The 19,650-nt window shown below is 39.6% G+C and overlaps 1 protein-coding gene across 20 annotated transcripts in view; it reads left to right on the top strand.

Moving 5' to 3' along the window:
* Nucleotides 1-19,650, top strand: part of DENND1A (DENN domain containing 1A) — a 513,391-nt gene that overhangs the window by 36,673 nt on the left and 457,068 nt on the right. The gene's annotated exons all lie outside the window — the stretch shown is intronic.

Below are 19,650 nucleotides of genomic sequence, written 5' to 3'. Positions count from 1 at the left end.
CTGAGAAGTCAGCTGATAGTCATATGTCAGTTATTGCCTTTGTATGTTACTTGTTGCATTTCTCTTCTGGCTTTTAGGATTCTCTTTTATTTTGGATTATCTTTAAAAATTAGGATTATCTTTAATTTTGGACATTTTAAATATTATGTGTCTTGGTGTGGGCCTCTTTGGGTTTATGTTGTTTGGTGCTGTCTGTGCTTCCTATACTTAGATGTCTGTTTCCTTCTTTAGATTAGGAAAGTTTTCAGCAATTATTTCTTCAAATAGACTCTCTGCCCCTTTGTCTCTCTCTTCTCATTCTGGGATACCTTTCATATGAATGTCCGTGTGTTTCATGTTGTCCCAGAATTCCCTTAGATTGTTCTTCTTTGGTCTAATTCTTTTTTCTTTTATCTGTTCAGCTTGGGTGATTTCCTCTAGTCTTTCATCCAGCTCACCGATCCATTCTTTGTATCATCTACTCTGCTGTTGAGTCCCTCTAGTGATTTTTTCATTTCCGCTATTGTATTCTTCATTTCTTATTGGTTCTTTTTCTATTTTCCAATTCTTTGTTGCTGTTCTCACTGTGTTCATCCAGTCTTCTCCCAAGATCAGTGAACATCCTTATGACTTTTTGTTTGAACTGTTTGTCAGGTAGGTGTTTATTTCTGTTTGCTGGACCTCAAAAGGCATCTCTTACATAAGGCCACTCCTTCAAGATCAGGAGACATAGCTGACTCACGTAATACGTAGATATAAGCACAGAGAGAGAGGCAAAATGAGGAGGCAAAGGAATACATTCTAAGCAAGGGAACAGGACAAAACCCCAGAAAAAGAACTGAATGAGTGTGCATCCCTCTCATCACCAGTTCCAAATGTTCTGGGAGTGATCCCTGTGTGGGCTATGTGTGTCCTTCTGTTGTAGCAGGGCTGCTGTTGTTGCAGGTGCCCAGGGAGTCTACGCTGTCCCCTTGGCTGACTGGTTATAACGCTCAGTTGTGTCTGCTTGCTCTCAACGCTTCAGTCACTTTATCGGGTTTGGCGAACCCCAGCACAGTTGTCTGCAAGGTCTAATAGCACATTCCTGTTGCGGTTTTCTGTTACATGAGTAGGACCCCAGTGTGGCTGGTTGCTAGGCTCTGGGGCTTACAATTGCTGTAGGCCTCTGGCCTGCAAGGCTGTTGTCAGCTCTCTCAGTATTGCAGCTGAGTGGGGCTGGCTCCAGGCACAGGTGCACCCAATTGTTTTAGGCTTTGGAAGGTGGGGCCGATCCCCTCTGTGGCTGTTTGAGAAGCACAGGTCTTCTGCTGCTGATAAAGCCCCACAGCTCCACATACACTGTCAACACAGTCCTGGCCCATGCACACATCCTGACCCCCTGGAGCATTCCCTGTCACCCGCCTGCAGAGGCCCCTACACACTCCACCAATGTCCACCTACTCCACCGACTCCTCAGGCACGCCCTGCCCGGCAGAGGCAGACCCTGTCACCTGCCTGCAGGTACCCAGTCTATGCAGGCCAAAAAGCTGCCTGAGGGCTTGCTGTTGGGTGAGGCCAGTCCCTAGGGTGGGCTGTCTGCCCAACTGAGCTGGATTAAATCAGCACTTGAGTGAGTGGGGCAGACCCTGGGCTAACAGACCAGGAGGAGAACTCCAATGACGTCTGCCAGCGTCTCTGTCAGCACGTCTGTACTAGGTCACAGTAATGGCTGCCACCAATGTCTCAGTCCCTGGAGTGGTCTCACCTCTCACCGAGATGCACTCATAGCCTATCACGTGAGTCTCTTTTCACCAAAGGACTGTGCACCTTTCTTTCTGGTGATTTTAGGTTGCTTTCTGAAACAGGTGAATTTGTGCATGGGCCCTTTAAGAGCTGGCTTTTTTCTACTTATGTCCTATAGGTTTTCTACGGGTATTCCCTGTTGTAGTTAACAGGCAGGAAAGCCAGATATTATGACACTCATCTCAGTTGTGCTGAATCCAAGGATGCTTGTAGTGTCACGGTCCTCCACTCAGTTTCCTCGCTTCCCCAGGGAAGGCTGTGTACCTTAGGATTGCTCCTGGCCGGCTGTGAAGCACTGCAGCTTTGAAGGTGGCTTTTTTCTCTCCAGAAAGGAATTTTTGCCTCTTCTGCCTCAGTCAGGACTGTCACCTTGTTGTGGGAGTTCTTTTTATCCAGTTTTCAGTTCTCTCTCAGGTGTAATTGTTCCAAGAATAGTTGTAACTTGGTTATGTTCATGGGAGGAGATGAGTTCAGAGTCCACCTATGCCACCATCTTGACACCAACTCATTGACTTTTCAATATTGAGCCAGCCTTGCATCCCTGGAATAAACTCCACCTGGTCATGGTATATTTGTTGAATTCTGTTTGCTAATATTTTGTTAAGGATTTTTGTGTCTATATTTGGTAATGTTATTGGTGTATGGTGTGTGTATGTGTGTGTATGTAGAATTAATTTTTTTGGCACTGTTTTTGTTTGGTTTTGGTATCAGAGTGATATTGGCCTTGCAAAATGAGTTGGGAGGTGTTTCCTCCTCTCCTATTTTCTGGAAGATGTGGTATAGACTTGGTATTAATTCTTTGCATGTTTAATAGAACTCTCCAGTGAAACCATCTGCATCTGTTGAGATGATCATTTGACTTTTTTTATTTAGTTTATGTAGTTGCCATTTCTGATGCTCTTTATTTCTTGGTATAGATTCATATTTCCATTTGGCATCATTTCTTTCTGCCTGAAGACCTTCTAACACTTCTTATAGTGCAGGTCTACTGGTGATGAATTCTTTCAGCATTTGTAATATCTGAACAATCTTCCTTTTTTCCTTCACTTTTGAAATAATCTCTGAGAATAGAATTCTAGGTTGTCAGTTTTCTTTCAGTACTCAAAAGATGTTGTTCTGCTGTCTTCTCATTTGCCTTGTTTCTGACGAGAAATGTCTTTCTAATCTTTGTTCCTCTGAATGTAGCACATGTTTTTTGTTCTGCTTTTACGGTTTTCTCTTCATTACTAGTTTGGAGCTATTTGATTATGATGTGCCTTAGATTTCTTCATGTTTCCAGTGCTTGGAGTTTGTTGAGTTTTTTGGATCTGTGCATTTATAGTTTTCATCAAATTTTGAAAGTTTTTGACCCTTATTCCCTTCATATATTTTTTCTGCCCCTCCCCCTTTTGGGGATTCCAATTACTGATATATTAGGCTGCTCGAAGTTGTCCCACAGTTTAATGATGCTCTGTTTTGTTTTGTTTTTGAGGTTACCTCTCCCTTTTATGTTTCATCTTGGATAATTTCTACAACAATGTCTTTAAGTTCACTAATCTTTTCTTTTGCAATGTTTACCCTGCAGTTAATCCTATTTAGTTCATTTTTCACATCATACATTGTAGTTTTCATCTCTAGAAATTCATTTGTTTTTTGAATCTCCCATGTCTTTAACTTTTTGAACACATGGAATACAGCTATGATAACTGTTTGAATGTCCTGTCTGCTAATTCTAACATCTATGTCAGTTCTATGTTGGCTTCAATTGACTGATTTTTCTCCTTATTATGGGTGTGTTTTCCTGAATGTTTGCATGCTTGGTAATTTTTTATTGATTCCCAGACATTGTATATTTTACCTTGTTGGGTGCTTGGTTTTTTTTTTGTTTGTTTTTTTAAAATATTCTTGGGCTTACTCAAGGCAATAATCTGAAGCAATCATAGGCTCACCTCATTTGTTGTCCATCTCTCAAGGGATTGCTGTGCTTTGTTGCCTGATGTCTTGAAAACCATTGTCTCATATATTTTGTCAGTTAAGTTACTTTGAAAGAGTGTGATGCTTCTTGGTTTTGCTTTTAAGATTTGTTAGGTGGGACTGAAGCAGTACTCAGTCTAGGGCTAATTATTCCCTGTTGCTAAGGTAATACCCTATTGTGTACCCTATCCAATGCACTGTGAATCATGAGTTTTTCCACCTTGGCTGGTAGGAACAGGCATTATTTCTGGCCCTTTGTGGGTACCAGGCACTGCTACCTCTAATGTTTTCTGGTGGTTCTTTCTTCAGCCTCATGTACTTTCCTCACACACATGTAATAATCAGTACTTAAGCTGTATACTTAAGGGAGTCTTTGCAGATCTCTGGAGTTCTCTCTCTATGCAGCTCTATCCTCTCCAGTACTCTGTGCTGAAAACTCTAACTGCCTTGGTCTCCCTGGACTCAACTCTGTCTTCTCAACTCACAGTGTCTCCTGGGCTTTGCTTGGGTTACCCCTGCCTGTATCACAGCCTAGAAACTCTCTCAAGGCAGTAGGGCCCAGCTTGTTTCCTGTTTCTCAGGGATCACTGCTTGTTGTCTGATCTCCAGTATCTTGAAAAACATGGTCGTGTGTGTGTGTGTATGTGTGTGTATAAATACAACTTTTGTTTGTTTTTTGGTTGTTTCAGATGGAAGGGTCAGTCTGGTCCATGTTATTCCATCTCTACTTAAAGTGGAATTTCAGTAAATTTGACATACATTTATTTAAACTGTTGATGCCTGCTATTGCCTGTATAAAATGGTATATGTTTTACTACCCTTTTACATTTCATTAAAGTGTGTGTTTAAGACTCTTCCAAAGATTGTCATAGTTTTTAAGTTCTCTGCAATCTTTGCACATTTGAGAATTACTTTGTCACAGTGGTTCCCAAATCTGACTGATAACAGGAATCACTTGGGAAAATAGATTCATATATCAATAGATTATTAGAATCACTTTTCAGAAAAGAGATACCTGAGCTTTACCCCTCATCTAGTAAATCAGTCTTCAGGTGTGGAATTTTGGAATCTGAGTTGGGAATTTGGGAAGCTTTTAAAAAGCTTCCCAGGTGATCTGAGATTCTTGAGAGTCTGTACTGTGTAAGTGAAGTTGTTAAAAGTATGAATTTTGTGATAGCTTTGCATTCTATGCTCAGAAATTACCAAGGTCCAAATGCAGCAATGCTAGAGGAAAGGAAAGTTTTTCTTAGAAAAGGGAACCCAAGACCATGAAAGAGAGAGGAGCTCAAATGCTTCTGTGGGGCATTGGGAAGGCAGATTCACTCTGTAATTCCTGAATTCCCCAGAACTTGGGTGATCAGCTCTCTGGGAGGCCCAAAGGACTCCCATGAAGTGCTCAGGACCTTGAGCCCACTGTTCTGAAGGCCTTTTCAGTTGCCCTTAGGTGCTAACACAGTAGCCAGACTGCTTTTTGAAGGACATGTGGAGGAGGAAAATAATTTGGCTGTGGTAAGTTTCATTAAAAGAAAAATCAAAATTCAGCAGTGCATAAAAGGAATTATACACCATGACCAAGTGGGATTTATCCCAGTTATGCAAGGCTTGTTCACTGATTGAAAATCAATTAATGTAATCCATCACATCAACAGGCTAAAGAAGAAAAATCACATGATCATATCAGTAGATATAGAAAAAGCTTTTGACAAAATCCAACACCCATTCATAATAAAAACTCTCAGTAAACTAGGAATAGAGGGGAACTTCCTTAACTTGGTGAAGAATATCTACAAAAAAGCTACAAGCAACATCATACTTAATGATGAGAAAATAGAAGCTTTCCCAGTAAGAACAAGAACAAGGCAAGGATATCCCTCTCACCATTCCTTTTCAACATTGTATTGGAAGTACTAGCTAATGCAATAAGACAAGAAAATGAACTACAAGTATACAGATTGAGAAGGAAGAAATAAAATTGCCTTTGTTCACAGATGACGTGATTGTCTATGTATAAAATCTGAAGGAATTGATCAAAAAAATCCTCCTGGAACTAATAAATGATTATAGCAGAGGAGCAAGATACAAGGTTAATATACAAAAGTTAATTGCTTTCCTATATACTAGCAATGAACAGGTGGAATCTGAAATTAAAAAGACAGTACTATTTATATTAGCACCCCCCCCAAATGAAATACGTATAAATCTAACAAAATATGTACAAGATCTGTATGAGGAATATTATGAAACTCTAATGAACAAAATCAAAGAACTAAAGAAAAGGAGAGATATTTCATGTTCTTAGATAGGAAAACTTAGGACTGTCAAAAATGCCACTTCTTCCTACTTGATCTATATAGATTCAGTGCAATTGCAATCAGATTACCAGAAAGTTATTTTGTGGATGTTGTTAAACTGATTCTAAAGTTTATATGGGGAAGCAAAAGACCCAGAATAGTCAACACAATATAGAAGGAAAAGAACAAAGTTGGAGAATAGACACTTAACTGACTTTGACTTACTCTAAAGCTACGGTAACCAACACAGAATGGTGTTGGTAAAACAATAGACAAACAGATCAATGGAACAGAGTAGAGTGCCCAGAAATAGACCTACCTAAATATAGTCAACCAATCTTTGCCAGAGGAGCAAAGGCAATACAATGGAGCAAAGATACTTTTTTCAACAAACAGAGCTAGATGAAGTGGACATCCACATGTAAAGATCTGAATCTAGACAGAGACCTTTTCTTACAACTATCACAAAAATTAACTCAAAATGGATCATGACCTAGATGTAAAACACAAAATATAAAACTCCTAGAGGATAACATAGGAGAAAAACTATAGCGGTGACTTTTTAGATATAATACCACGGGTAGGTTCCATGAGAGAAATAATTGATAAGCTAGACTTCATTAAAATTAAAAACTTCTGATCTGTCAAAGACAACATCAAGAGAAGGAGAGGACAAGCCACAGACTAGAAGAAAATATTTGCAAAAAGCACATTTGATAAAGGACTGTTACCCAAAATATACAGAGAACTCTTAAAACTTAACAGTATGAAAATGACTTGATTAAAAAAATGGTCCAAAGACCTTAACAAACGTCTCACCAAAGAGGATATACAGATGGCAAATAGGTATATGAAAAAATACTTTACATCATATGTCATCAGGGAGATGAAAATCACAATAAGATACCACTACACACCTGTTAGAATGGCCCAGATTTGGAATACTGACACTACCAAATGCTAGTGAGGATATGGAACAGCAGGAACTCTCATTCATTGCTGGTGGGAATGCAAAATGGTACAGCCGTTTTGGAAGATAGTTTGGTGGTTTCTTACAAATCCAAACTCTTGCCATATGATCCAGCAGTCACTCTCCCAGGTATTTACTTGAAGGAGTTGGAAACATGTTCACACAAACACTGGCCCATGGATGTTTATAGCAGCTTTACTCATAATTGCCAAAACTTGGAAGCAACCAAGTTGTTCTTCAGTAGGTGAAGGGATAAACCGTGGCACATCAAGGCAATGGAATATGATTCAGTGCTAAAAAGAAATGAGCTATCAAGCCATGAAAAGACATGGAGGAACCCTAAATGCATCTTACTAAATGAAAGAGGACAATCTGAAAAGTCTACGTACTGTACAATTCCAGCTATATGACATTCTGGAAAAGGCAAAACTATGGAGACAGTAAAAAGAACAGTGGTTTCCAGGAATTTGAGGGGGTGTGGAGGGATGAATAGGTGGAACACAGAGGATTTTTAGGGCAATGAACATACTTTGTATGATACTATAATAATGGATATATGTCATTACACATTTGTCCAAACCCATAGGATGCCACACAAAGACTGAACCGTAAAGTAAACAGTGGACTTTGGGCAGTAATGATGTGTCAGTGTAGGTTCAACTGTAACACTCAGAGAGATGTTGATAATGGAGGAGGCTGTGCATATGCGAAGGTAGTGGGTATTTGGGAAGTTTCTGTATCTTCCTCTCGACTTTGCTGTGAACCTAAAACTTCTCAAGAAAAAAATCTTAAAAAAAAATGGAGTTGAAGTTACATGGATTCATACCTTTGCCAAAACTCATAGAACTGTACCCTTAAAATGGGTGCCTTTTAGTGTGTGCATGTTAATATGCATACAATTATGTGGGTACAGTTGTATGTGTAGAGTTGGCTTAAAAAATAGATTGGGGGTCCAGCCCAGTGGCGCAGTGGTTAAGTGCACATGTTCCACTTTGGCAGTCTGGGGTTCTCTGGTTCGGGTCCCGGGTGTGGACATGGCACCATGTGGCAAGCCATGCTGTGGCAGGTGTCCCACATATAAAGTGGAGGAAAATGGGCACCAATGTTAGCTCTGGGCCAGCCTTCCTTGGAAAAAAGAGGAGGATTGGCAGATGTTAGCTCAGGGCTAATCTTCCTTAAAAAAAAGGGATTCTGGAGACATACTGCCTGAGTTCAAATTCCAGCTCTGTCTCTTACAAGCTATTGACCTTGGAAAGTTAAGCTTTTAACTTCCTTGTATTTCAGTTTCCTCATCTGTAAAATAAGAATGATAATAGTAACACTTTCATAGGGTTGTTGGGAAGATTAAATGAGATAATACATAAAAAGTGCTTAGAACAATATTTGACATATTGTTAAGTGTTTAGTAAGCATTAAGAAGGTTTAGAGGGGCTGGCCCAGTGGCACAGTGGTTAAGTTTGCATGTTCCACTTTGGCGGCCTGGGGTTCGTCGGTTCGGATCCTGGGTGTGGACGTGGTACCGCCTGGCAATCCATGCTGTGGGAGGCATCCCACATATAAAGTAGAGGAAGATGGGCACGGATGCTAGCTCAGGACCAGTCTTCCTCAGCAAAAAGAGGAGGATTGGCAGCAGATGTTAGCTCAGGGCTGATCTTCCTCAAAAAAAAGAAGGTTTAGAAACTACTTGCTCTTGTGTTGAGTGTCTGCTCTTATTAAATGGGGTAATGGTAGTAATCTTCCTCTCATAGGCTTGGCTTGAGGATTAAATAAGACCATAAAAGCAAGTCATCAGTGAAATGAAGGGTCTTGTTGCATATTTCCATAAACAGCTTCCTCAGAACCCCAAAGATTATTTGTAAAAAATTTAAATTTAAGTACATTTTTCTGAGGAGGTAGTGTAGCTTTTCATAGCTCCTCTGTGTGCCCCATCCCCCTTCAGTATTAAGAGTTGATACTTTAAATAATTTTAGTAGTTTTTGGATAGGCAGCATGGTGTGGAGGAAAAGTTATGGGAGTTTGGAATCTGAAAACCAGGCATCATTTGGAGTCTTACCACTTCCTAGTTTCGGTTTCTTTTTCTGTTAAACAAGGAAAATAATACTATCCCACTACCACTATTTGACAATCAGGTTCAGAAATGTATGTGTGTTCCGTGTTAACTGTCAAGTGTAATATGGATGTTCACATTATTACTGACTTGAGAGGTGTGAGTTATCTATCCAGAGACTCTTAATTTTTATATGTTGCATGTGTTCAGTATTTTTTTCCTCTGTAGAGGAGAGATTTTTTCTTCTTCAGTTTTGGTAAAGTGTGAATTTCTTTTTCACTGCACAATCTACCCCTTGTTCTTAAAATTCCTTTATTTATTCCCTAGACTAATGTTTCTGTTTGGATAGTTCCTTATCTTCTGGGTTGCTTTTAGTAACAGTATTTGAAAGCTTAAGAGTTTCGGGTCTTTGAAACACACAGTAATGTGTGAATTACTTATGAAGCTTGTCACTGATAAGGTGAAGCCTTTTATGTTTTATAATAAATAATATCCTTTATGTTGGTTTAGTATCTTTCAGTTTACAAAGCGCTTTCTCATTTTTCTGTCATTTGATCCCTGAACCAACCTTTGAGATGAACAGGGCAGATATTATCTCTTGACAGGGGAGGAAGCTGATGCGTGAAAGGTTAAATGGCTTGTTCTAGTCCCATAATGAGTAAGGGTTCTACCTCGAATTGGAACCCAGGCCTTCTGATATTTTGTCTGGGGCTCTTTCTGTAGAACCATATGTCATTACTGTGAGAATCTTGGTAAAAGACAGGTCAGGGAAATTAGTATTAATGGATGGTTGTTTATGTTTTTTTATTAAAAAAAAATTGTTTTAAACAGCCAGAATCTTACAGAAAAGTTAGAAGTTCAATATAAAGAACTTTTCTAAAAACAAATTTAGAGTGAGGTGTCCTGACACCCCATCATCCCTGAATACTTCAGTGTGCTTTTCCTACAAACAAGGGCATTGTCCTATGTAACCACAATACAGCCGTCAAAGTCAGGAAATTAACACTGATTCATTACCGCGTCTAATCCTTAGACTCCTTTCATATTTCAGTAATTGTCCCAATAACATTCTTTATAGCAGAAGGATACAGTTTAGAATCACACATTGCATTTAGTTGTCATGTCTCTTTATTTTCCTTCAATCTGGAAGAGATCTTCAGTCTTTCCTTGATTTTCAGGATCTTGACACTTTTGAAGATTACAGTCAGATATTTTTTAGAAGGTCCCTCAATTTGAGTTTGTCTGATGTTTCCTCAAGATTAGGTTCAGGTTAAGCATCTTTGACAGGAATGTCATGGAGGTGATGCTGTGCTCTTCTCATTGCATGCTAGTAGTCTTGTCCCATGACTGATGGTGATCACTTTGATGATTAAGGTAGTTTTTGCCAAAGTTCTACACTGAAAATTTACTCTTTCCTGTTGCAGTTAATAAGTATTTTGTGGAAAGGTACTTTAAAACTAGGTAAATACTCCATTTCTCGTTAAATTGTCAATTTAATCACTCATTTATATCAGTGTGGACTCATGATTTCCTGTTTATTTGATGGGTTAATAATCTGTTAAATCGTTATTGATTTTGATGTTCAAATTACCCCAGATTTGGCCAGTGGGAGCCTTTTCAAGCTGTCCCTGTGTCCTTTTGACATGTCTCCATCATTCTTTGAGTGCTTCTTTGCTTTCTGGCAGAATAAGTTGTTCTGAGCTTGTCTTGTACTTTCTCTACCCCAGCCCTGAATCAGCTATTTCTCCAAGGAGCCCTGGTTCCTTTTAGAGGAGCATTGTATTTAGAATCCAAGGTCTTGGTGTAAGTATGCTCATTGCTTTTGGAGTGTTGCTGTGCCAAGGCCCTCTCAGTAGACAGAGTTAAGAAATATATGTGTGCTAAAAGTCAGGTTACATTTACATTTTATTTCTCTCTATATATTTATGGAAAACCTTGAGTTCACACTAATATCTCCAATTCAAATCCAACTCCATAGAATTCATTCTAGTTTTCTGCTAACTTCAACTGTGAGAAAGCAGGCCCTCCTTACTGGTCTTGGACTTGGATTAGACATGCTGCTCCTTCACCTCCCACCCCATGTGGATGCTGTTCTCTTTCACTTTGCTTTTCTGGGGTCAGAAGGCCTACTCTGGTAGTTTGCCATGCCCCTGCCCTACCCACTGCCACATGGATGCCCTGCTTGGATTCTGACTCCCCGTCATGCTGGGCAAGCCTCCCTCCAGCCCCTCCATGGTCAATCTCCTCATACCTGTCTGGGCTTCCTTACCCCGCCTCTAGGGTGCCCTTGTGCTTGGACATGCTCCTTACCCTCTTGGCTCTGACACCCATATTGGGCTCTCTCTCCATGGGGCACCCTCCTCACTTCACCATGTTTCAGCATCCCAGGCCTGGCCACCCTTGTGCGTGAATGCCTTTTTCATCCTGCTCAGGTTATGACTCCCCATGCCAGGTTGAGTGGATTCCTTCTTCATCCACTTGGATTTGACATCGTATTCCAGGCCACCCCTCAGCACGGACATCCTCCTAACCTCACAATCTGATATCTGTCAGGTCACCTCTTTGTAGGGACACTTTTCTTTCCCTGCTGAGGCTCTGACACCCCCCACTGGGCTATCGCTGACATGGACATCTACCTTGCACGTGGTAGCTTTAGGACTAAATTGTTCAGAAAGAGCAGGGGAAAAGATAGGGAAGGGGGGAGGCTTTTAAATATTTTTAAAGGTCAAGAATATTTATTGATATTGAAATAGATAAGATCTTTATTAATGTGGTTGAAGAGTCTAAATTTTACACTGCTGCTCAGCATAGGAGAGTATTTATTAAAACTATATGGGGTACTGCACATTGCTGGTGCAGGCTCTGTCTTTCTGCCTGGAGGGCAGCTAAACTTCTTCCAGTTAACTTGCTTTGCACTTTGAGGCATAAGAATCTTTCCATAGGGGTATATGGATGGTAAAACTTTGTAGCTCCTCTTACGGCAGTATCTGTATATCTTTATTAATCTGATCCTGAGACCATTGTTAGAAATGAAAAGTTAAGTGTAAAATCTTGAAACAACTTGTTTGTATTATTACACAACTAAATCAATCATTTTCTAACAAGTCTTAACAATGACTGCATTCTTCTGTGGAGGTGTTAACTTGTTATGGGTTAGAAAGCACCCTTTGATACAGCATTTTCAGCCTGGAAAAACGGCTTTAATTTCAGAGTCCACTGAAACAAATGGAGACTTGTTGGAAATATTAACACTACCCTTTTGTTTGTTTGTCTAGCTTACAGGAATCAGTGTTTATTAGGTGATGTTTGCCAGCATGTTCTGAAGTGTATACAGTTTCTTTTGACCATGCTGTCAACTTTAAGACAGTTCAATTGGTATGAATTTTGAAATATACCTCAGCTTCCTCAGCATATGTTTCTAAGTGAGGAAACAGTGTGCTGAAGTCAAATGATTAATCTATAGAGAATAGGTTGCTATTTTGCTTGATGACTAGCTGGTTTGAAGATTTGACGGTGGTGAAATGAGTAAGGGATCCTACTGCTATGTGTGTTTCAGTTTGTAACTCTAACACTTAAAGGGATGAGGGCCTAGCATTGTGGCATGGTTACCATATGTGGCAAAGATTCATTTTGTGAGGAGTTAGTGTTACATTTTTCTCTTAATCTTATAATGTGTGGTAATTGAAGAAAAGTAGATCCTAATTGAAAGCTGATGATCCAGCAGAGTGATCAATAGCATGATGCTCTAACAAAAAAAAAACATTAAGCTTTCCTGCTGCCTGAATATTGTCAAAGCCTTTGTCTGTTTCATGACTTCAAGCTGAGTGTACTTAATCATCTTGAGAACGTGGCCCTGAGCACTGAGCATGGCCCTTCCAGTGAATCACTGAGAATTGTGTTCAGAAGAGTGGTGTTGAATAGAAATGCTCTCTTGGCTTACTTTCAGGCTTCATTCTCCCAGAAGCAAGAACTGAGCAGATCTCCCTTCTTTCAGACACATTTCAGCTGTTTGTGTGTGTCATTTTTCCGTATTTAAGAGCCGAGGCTGTTGTCAGCAGGTGTGACTTATTGATACCTTTGAATCCAAAGGAAAACATCTTTAAAGAGTAACAGTCAGCTGTAAGCAGTGTGCATTCAGTAAATTACCTCTTGTCAGAAAAAGAGACTCAGTTACTTGGAACTGGAAACTACGTGTGATGTTGGAGGAAAGCTCGCTTATCAAACATTTATTGTGCCAGGTATCAGACTAGGGTTCCTGAGAAGACACTTGGTGCCCTCAAGGAGCTGCCAGTTTAGTGTGGAAGACAGATATTTAATCAGAGGTACACTGGTGGGTCTCCACCTTGGCTGCACGTTGGAATAAGTTGGGGAGCTTTAATAAACACCAATGCCTGGAGAGTCCGATTTAATTGTTCTAGGGTATGGCCTGGGCATCAGGACTTTTAAAAGCTCCCCAAGTAATTGTAATTGTGTCAAGGTTGAATGTGGTAAGAGCTGCAAGAGTAGGGAAGCACAGGGTGCCGTGGGAGTGTAGAGGAGGGGCACTCAACCCAGTCTGGGCTACGAGTATGGGGGATTGAGAAGCTTCCCAGAGAGGAGGAAATGCCTGAGCTGAGGCGTGATGAATGAATTTGTCTAGTGCAAAAGACTGGAAAGACTGGTCCTTGTAGAAAAGCAGCTGAATAATAGAGAATAGTAAAGTGATTCGTGCCTTTGGATGATCCATGATGATTCTGCTGCTTCCTCACTTTGACTTTGCCCAGTTTATCCTCTGAGTTTCAGTGTCCTCATCTCTAAACTGAGAGCAATAATACTTACAGGATTGTTGAAGATTAACTGAGATAGTGCATGTAAAGTGCTTAGGATCATGCCTGACACATAGGAAACAGTAAGTAGGTGTAGTAGTATGATAGTGATGTTATTATTGGAGAATCAGAGTATGGTTTGTTCAGAGAACTACAAGTAGTTCTGCATGGCTGGATCTTAGGGCACAAGACTGCAGGAGGTGAGGGTGGGTGGTAAAAAAAAGATACTTGGCAGGTGGGCAGGGTTCTGGATCGTGGAGGTATAGGAGTGTAAGGCAATTAATAATGGAATATCATGGCAGAACCGGGACATTTCCATGGTAATATGTTAAGATGTATCATGAAGTGTTCTGGGAAAACTTGGGTCCATATTGGAAAATCGGCTCTGAATATGGTATTCTTAGCATCATTACGTATACTGAATTAGCTGTGAGTGTTAATAGGACAGAAATAGGATTTTCAGTTCCTTTAGCCAAGTAGTTAAGAACATTGAGCATCTTGGAGAGTAATGGAGGAAATAAGCAGTTTCAAGGTAGTCCCAATTCTCTGGAAATTGTTGCAGTCTTAGTTGTTTACAGGCGTAAAGAAGATATTAACAGAGTCGCTTGGCCATTTGCATTTAGAGAAGACACTTAAATTTATTTTTTGATTTGTCGAGAAATAGAAAATGCTTCAATCTTCGTTGGCTTCACTGGCCCTTAAAATGACTTATGTGTATTTGTTGGTATGTTATATAACTTGTCACAACATTAGTCACCACTTCTTCCATAAGGCAACATGTAAACAATCATGGATTAGCATGACTATAACTTATAATTATAGTTCAATTTGTTTTTAGTCTTTTAGTCAGCTTTTTGCTTTTCTTTTTTTTTTTTAAGAGACTGTCATAATCTTTGGCTCCATGTAATAGAACTCTGGAAGCTATTTGAACTGAGTAAGAAATTTCGGTAGTTTTATTATTACTCAGTAGAGTGAGGCAGTAACTATGGATAGCAATAGAAGAGGAGTAAGCTTCATTGCTTTGACAAGTGCCTTTTTTCTTTGAAATCTCTCTTTTATGGCAAAAGCAGTTGAAATGATGGATTATTGAGGTATGTCCTACGTTTATTTTATGTTTTATATACTAAATTATTTGGAAGAAAAGTTCCATTTAACTAGATCAATGGTTCTTAAAGTGTGATCACTAGTCCAGCAGCATCAGTATTACCTGGGTACTTGTTAGAAATGCTAATTCTTGAGTCTTACCCCAGAAACTCTGGAGATGGAGCTGGAAATCTTTTTTTTTTTTATTGAGTTTATAATAGTTTACATCATTGTGAATTTCAGTTGTACATTATTTCTTGTCTGTCACCATGTAAGTGCTCCCCTTCATCCCCTGTGCCCAGCCCCTTCCTCTGGTAAGCGCTTAACTGTTCTGTTTGTCTGTGTGTTTAACTTCCACATATGAGTGAAATCATGTGGTGTTTGTCTTTCTTGGTCTGGCTTATTTCGCTTAGCATAATACCCTCAAGGTCCCTCCATGTTGTTGCAAGTGGGATGATTTTGTCTTTTTTATGGCTGAGTAGTAGTCCATTGTATATCTATATCTATAGATAGATAGATAGATAGATATACACCACATCTTCTTTATCCAATCATAGGTCAATGGGTGCTTGAATTGCTTCCATGTCTTGGCTATTGTGAATAGTGCTGCAGTGAACATAGGGGTACACAGGTCACTTTGGATTGTTGATTTCAAGTTGTTTGGATAGATACCCAGTAGTGGGATAGCTGAGTCATATGGTATTTCTATTTTTAGTTTCTTGAGGAATCTCCATACTGTTTTCCGTAATGGCTGAACCAGTTTGCATTCCCACCAGCACTGTGTGAAGGTTCTCTTTTCTCCACACCCTCTCCAACATTTGTTATTTTTAGTCTTAGTGATTGTAGCCATTTTAACAGGTGTAAGGTTGTATCTTAGTGTAGTTTTGATTTGCATTTCCTGATGATTAGTGATGTTGAACATCTTTTCATGTGTTTATTGGTCATCTGTATATCTTCTTTGGAAAAATGTTCATATCCTCTGCCCATTTTTTGATCGGGCTGTTTGTTTTTTTGTTGTTCAGTTGTGTGAGTTCCTTATGTATTATGGAGATTAATCCCTTGTCAGGTATGTGATTTGTAAATATTTTCTCCCAATTGGTGGGTTGTCTTTTTGTTTTGATCCTAGTTTCTTTTGCCTTGCAGAAGCTCTTTAGTCTGATGAAGTCCCATTTGTTTATTTTTTCTTTTGTTTCCCTTGTCTGAGAAGACATGGTATTTGAAAAGATCCTTTTAAGTTCTATGTCAAAGAGTGTACCACCTATATTTTCTTCCAAAAGTTTTATGGTTTCTGGTCTTATCTTCAAGTCTTGGATCAATTTTGAGTTTATTTTTGTGTATGGTGTGAGATAATGGTCTACTTTCATTCTTTTGCAAGTGGTTGTCCAGAGGAAATCTATTAACACGATAAAGTTTGAGAATCATGGAGGTGCGTATCATTTATTGAAATCTTTAGACCCCAGAAAGGCTGGTCTGTACTTGCTTTATTCCTTCATCTCAATATTTATTTGATTCTGGCTATGTGCCAGGCAGGTGCCTGGGAAACACTAGTGGGTATGATAAACAAAAATCCCTGCTCTCCTGCGGTTTACATTTAGAGGGGAGAGACTGACAGTAAACAAGATTGTGATGGGTGTGATGTGGAGAATTAAAATTAGGCGGTGGAAAGTGTGTTGGGGAAGGCATTTCTGAAGAGATCAAGTATAAGCTGAGTTTTGAATGACTGGAATGGCTGCCTATGTGAAGATCAATACAAAGAGCTGTAAGATAGGAAGGAGTTTGGTGTGTTGAGGAGCAGAAAGAAGGCCACTGTGGCTGGAGTGCAGTGGGTGAGGGGAGAGAGAAATGAGGTTGCAGTGATAGGCAGAGGCTGATCATGTAGGACCTCGTAAGGACTTTTTTCTTCTTCGTTCTTTTTTTTTTTTTAAATTGTGGTAAAATGCATAGCATAAAATTTACAATCTGAACTATTGTTTTTTTTTTTTTAAAGATTTTATTTTTTTCCTTTTTCTCCCCAAAGCCCCCCAGTACATAGTTGTATATTCTTCGTTGTGGGTCCTTCTAGTTGTGGCATGTGGGACGCTGCCTCAGCGTGGTCTGATGAGCAGTGCCATGTCCGCGCCCAGGATTCGAACCGACGAAACACTGGGCTGCCTGCAACAGAGCGCACGAACTTAACCACTCGGCCATGGGGCCAGCCCCTAATCTGAACTATTTTTAAGTGTACAGTTCAGTGGTACTAAATACATTCATATTGTTGTGCACCATCACCACCATCCATCTCCAGAACTAAGATTTTGAGTGATATGACAAGCTTTTGGGAGGTTTTGAGCAGAGGACTGACATAACCTGACCTTTAGAATAAAAAGATTACTGGCCACTAAGTTGAAATCTGACTGTAGGTAGGAGGGCAATGGAGGAAGCAGTGAGACCCATCAGGAGAGTATTGCAGTACTTGAGGTGAGATGATGGTGATCTGTCAAGGATGGTAGGGTTTGGGATGCTGAGAAGCATTGAGATTCTGGATCTATTTTTTTCTTTTAAAGATTTTTTTATTGCTGTCCTTTTTCTCCCCAAAGCCCCCCGGTACATAGTTGTATATTCTTAGTTGTGGGTCCTTCTAGTTGTGGCATGTGGGATGCTGCCTCAGCGTGGTTCAATGAGCAGTGCCATGTCTGCGCCCAGGATTCGAACCAACGAAACACTGGGCCGCCGGCAGCGGAGTGCGCAAACTTAACCACTTGGCCATGGGGCCAGCCCCTCTGGATCTATTTTGATGATCAAATCAATAGAATTTGCTGATTGTGGCTTTTAAATGATTGTGGATATAAAACAGAGGGGTCAGGGATGATATCAAATTTTTTGGTCTGAATAGCTGGTGGATTTCAGGAGATGCAGATTTAAGGAAGGAAAGCACCATTTGTTAAATTAGAAATACTTCTTAGATATCCAAGTGGGGGTGTTAAGTAGGCAGTTGGATAAGGGAATCTGGAGTGAGGGAAGAAGTCAAGTTAAAGACATGACTTTGGGACTTGTCAGCATTTTCATCGTAATTAAAGCCCTGAGCGTGAATGACATCATCTAAGTAATGAGTGTAGACAGGAAGAGGCCCAGGACTAAGTTCTAGGGTAGGAGAGCTTACATGAGAAGACATCAGCAAAGGAGCAGCCAGTAAGGTAGGAAGAGTACCAATAGAGAGTGATGTCCTAGAAGGCATGTGAAGACATTGTTTCAAGGAGGAGGGCAAATCGATCAACTGTGTCAAATGCTGCTGAGAAGTTGAGTAAGACAAACACTGAGAATTGACCATGTTAGCACATTTTAGTAATGCGGAGGTTATTGGTGGTCATGACAAGTTGTTTCAGAGGTATAATGGGTTCAGAAACCTAGTTAAAGTGTGTTAAAGAGAGAAAGGAGGAGAAGCAGAGACACAATGAGTACAGACATTAGAACATTCTTCACTTAGATAGCAGATCTGTACAAAACACCTTAACCTAGTGGCACCGGTTAGTGTTGGAGCTCCAGTATTTAAAGATTTGGTAGGTAACACCTTTGCATGTTCATGTATGTTATTTCAATTTTTTAAATGGGAAAAATAAAGTTAAAAGTGGAAATTTGGGTAAAAAATGTATGGAAGCTCTGAAGAACCTCCAAGGAGTCCTGCGGTCCCATAGAATACATTTTGAAAGCCATTATTTTAATCCAGAGGAATGAAATTCTGAGACGAAATTCAGCCAGTTGCAAAATAGGCTTAAGAAAGATAAAGTTAGGTTTTAGAGGAAATCTTTCTGGTGCTCTTCAGATGACCTTAGAACATTCCTTTCTTTCATCAAACCCTCTCCTTTGAGATCATTTGAAAGAAAGGGATGTTTCCATATGGTATTTTCCACAAGTGTTTGGTGACCAAAGAATGCTGACCTTGAAGGTCTTTTTGTACCCTCTTGCAGGGAAAACAGAACAGAAAAAATTTTTTGGCTCTCTCAAAACTTCTTTACTTTATTTAGTTTTCTAATAAGATACTCTGATTTCATGTCTGATTTTTAAATTATATTTGACAAGGTGTATTTAAATACCTTGAATTTTAGAGCAGCTAGCTCTTTTCACTGTAGGTGCTTACTTAAAGCAAAAGCCCAAGTTTCTCTCAGTGAAGAAATGGTGATCCTTCACAAGAGAAATAAGTAGATTCCTAATTGACAAAACACATTTTTCTTTCTACTCCTAAGGAAGTAGAGGGAGTATTACCATATTTTATTGAATCTAAGATGCCATTATTTATAAGATTCACTGTTAGAACACGTATTAGTAAGAAAGAGAAAAATGTTGCCATTTAGAATTGTAAGATGCAGTAGGTTGTAAGAGATGTGAAAATGTGGGGAAAAACGTTCATCTTAGAATCAATGAAACACAGAATTGGAGCACCAAGAGGTGTGAACCTTGGTTCTGGCTATGTTTCTAACTAGCTGTGGCACCACTGACAAGTTACTTAGAATTTCTTTTTCTTGGGTTCCTCACCTATAAGGTGAGGGTAATGCCTGACCCACTCACCTATGGGATTATAATGAGGATGAAATGAGTTAAATGAGAAAGTTATTTTGAAAAGTAGAATCTGCTGGGCAAATTCAAGGTGTTTATTTGATTGAAATTAACTCAGATCTGATTAGGTAACTAGAAAGTTCCTTCTCTGAGCTTTGTTAGTAGGCTTAAAATAGAATTCAATTATAGACATTTGAAAGTATAACATTT

This window comes from Equus przewalskii, chromosome 26, assembly GCF_037783145.1.
Source record: "Equus przewalskii isolate Varuska chromosome 26, EquPr2, whole genome shotgun sequence".
Taxonomy (NCBI): Eukaryota; Metazoa; Chordata; class Mammalia; order Perissodactyla; family Equidae; genus Equus; species Equus przewalskii.
The sequence above is the reverse complement of the archived record's forward strand: the minus strand, read 5'-3'. Positions and strand labels throughout refer to the sequence as shown.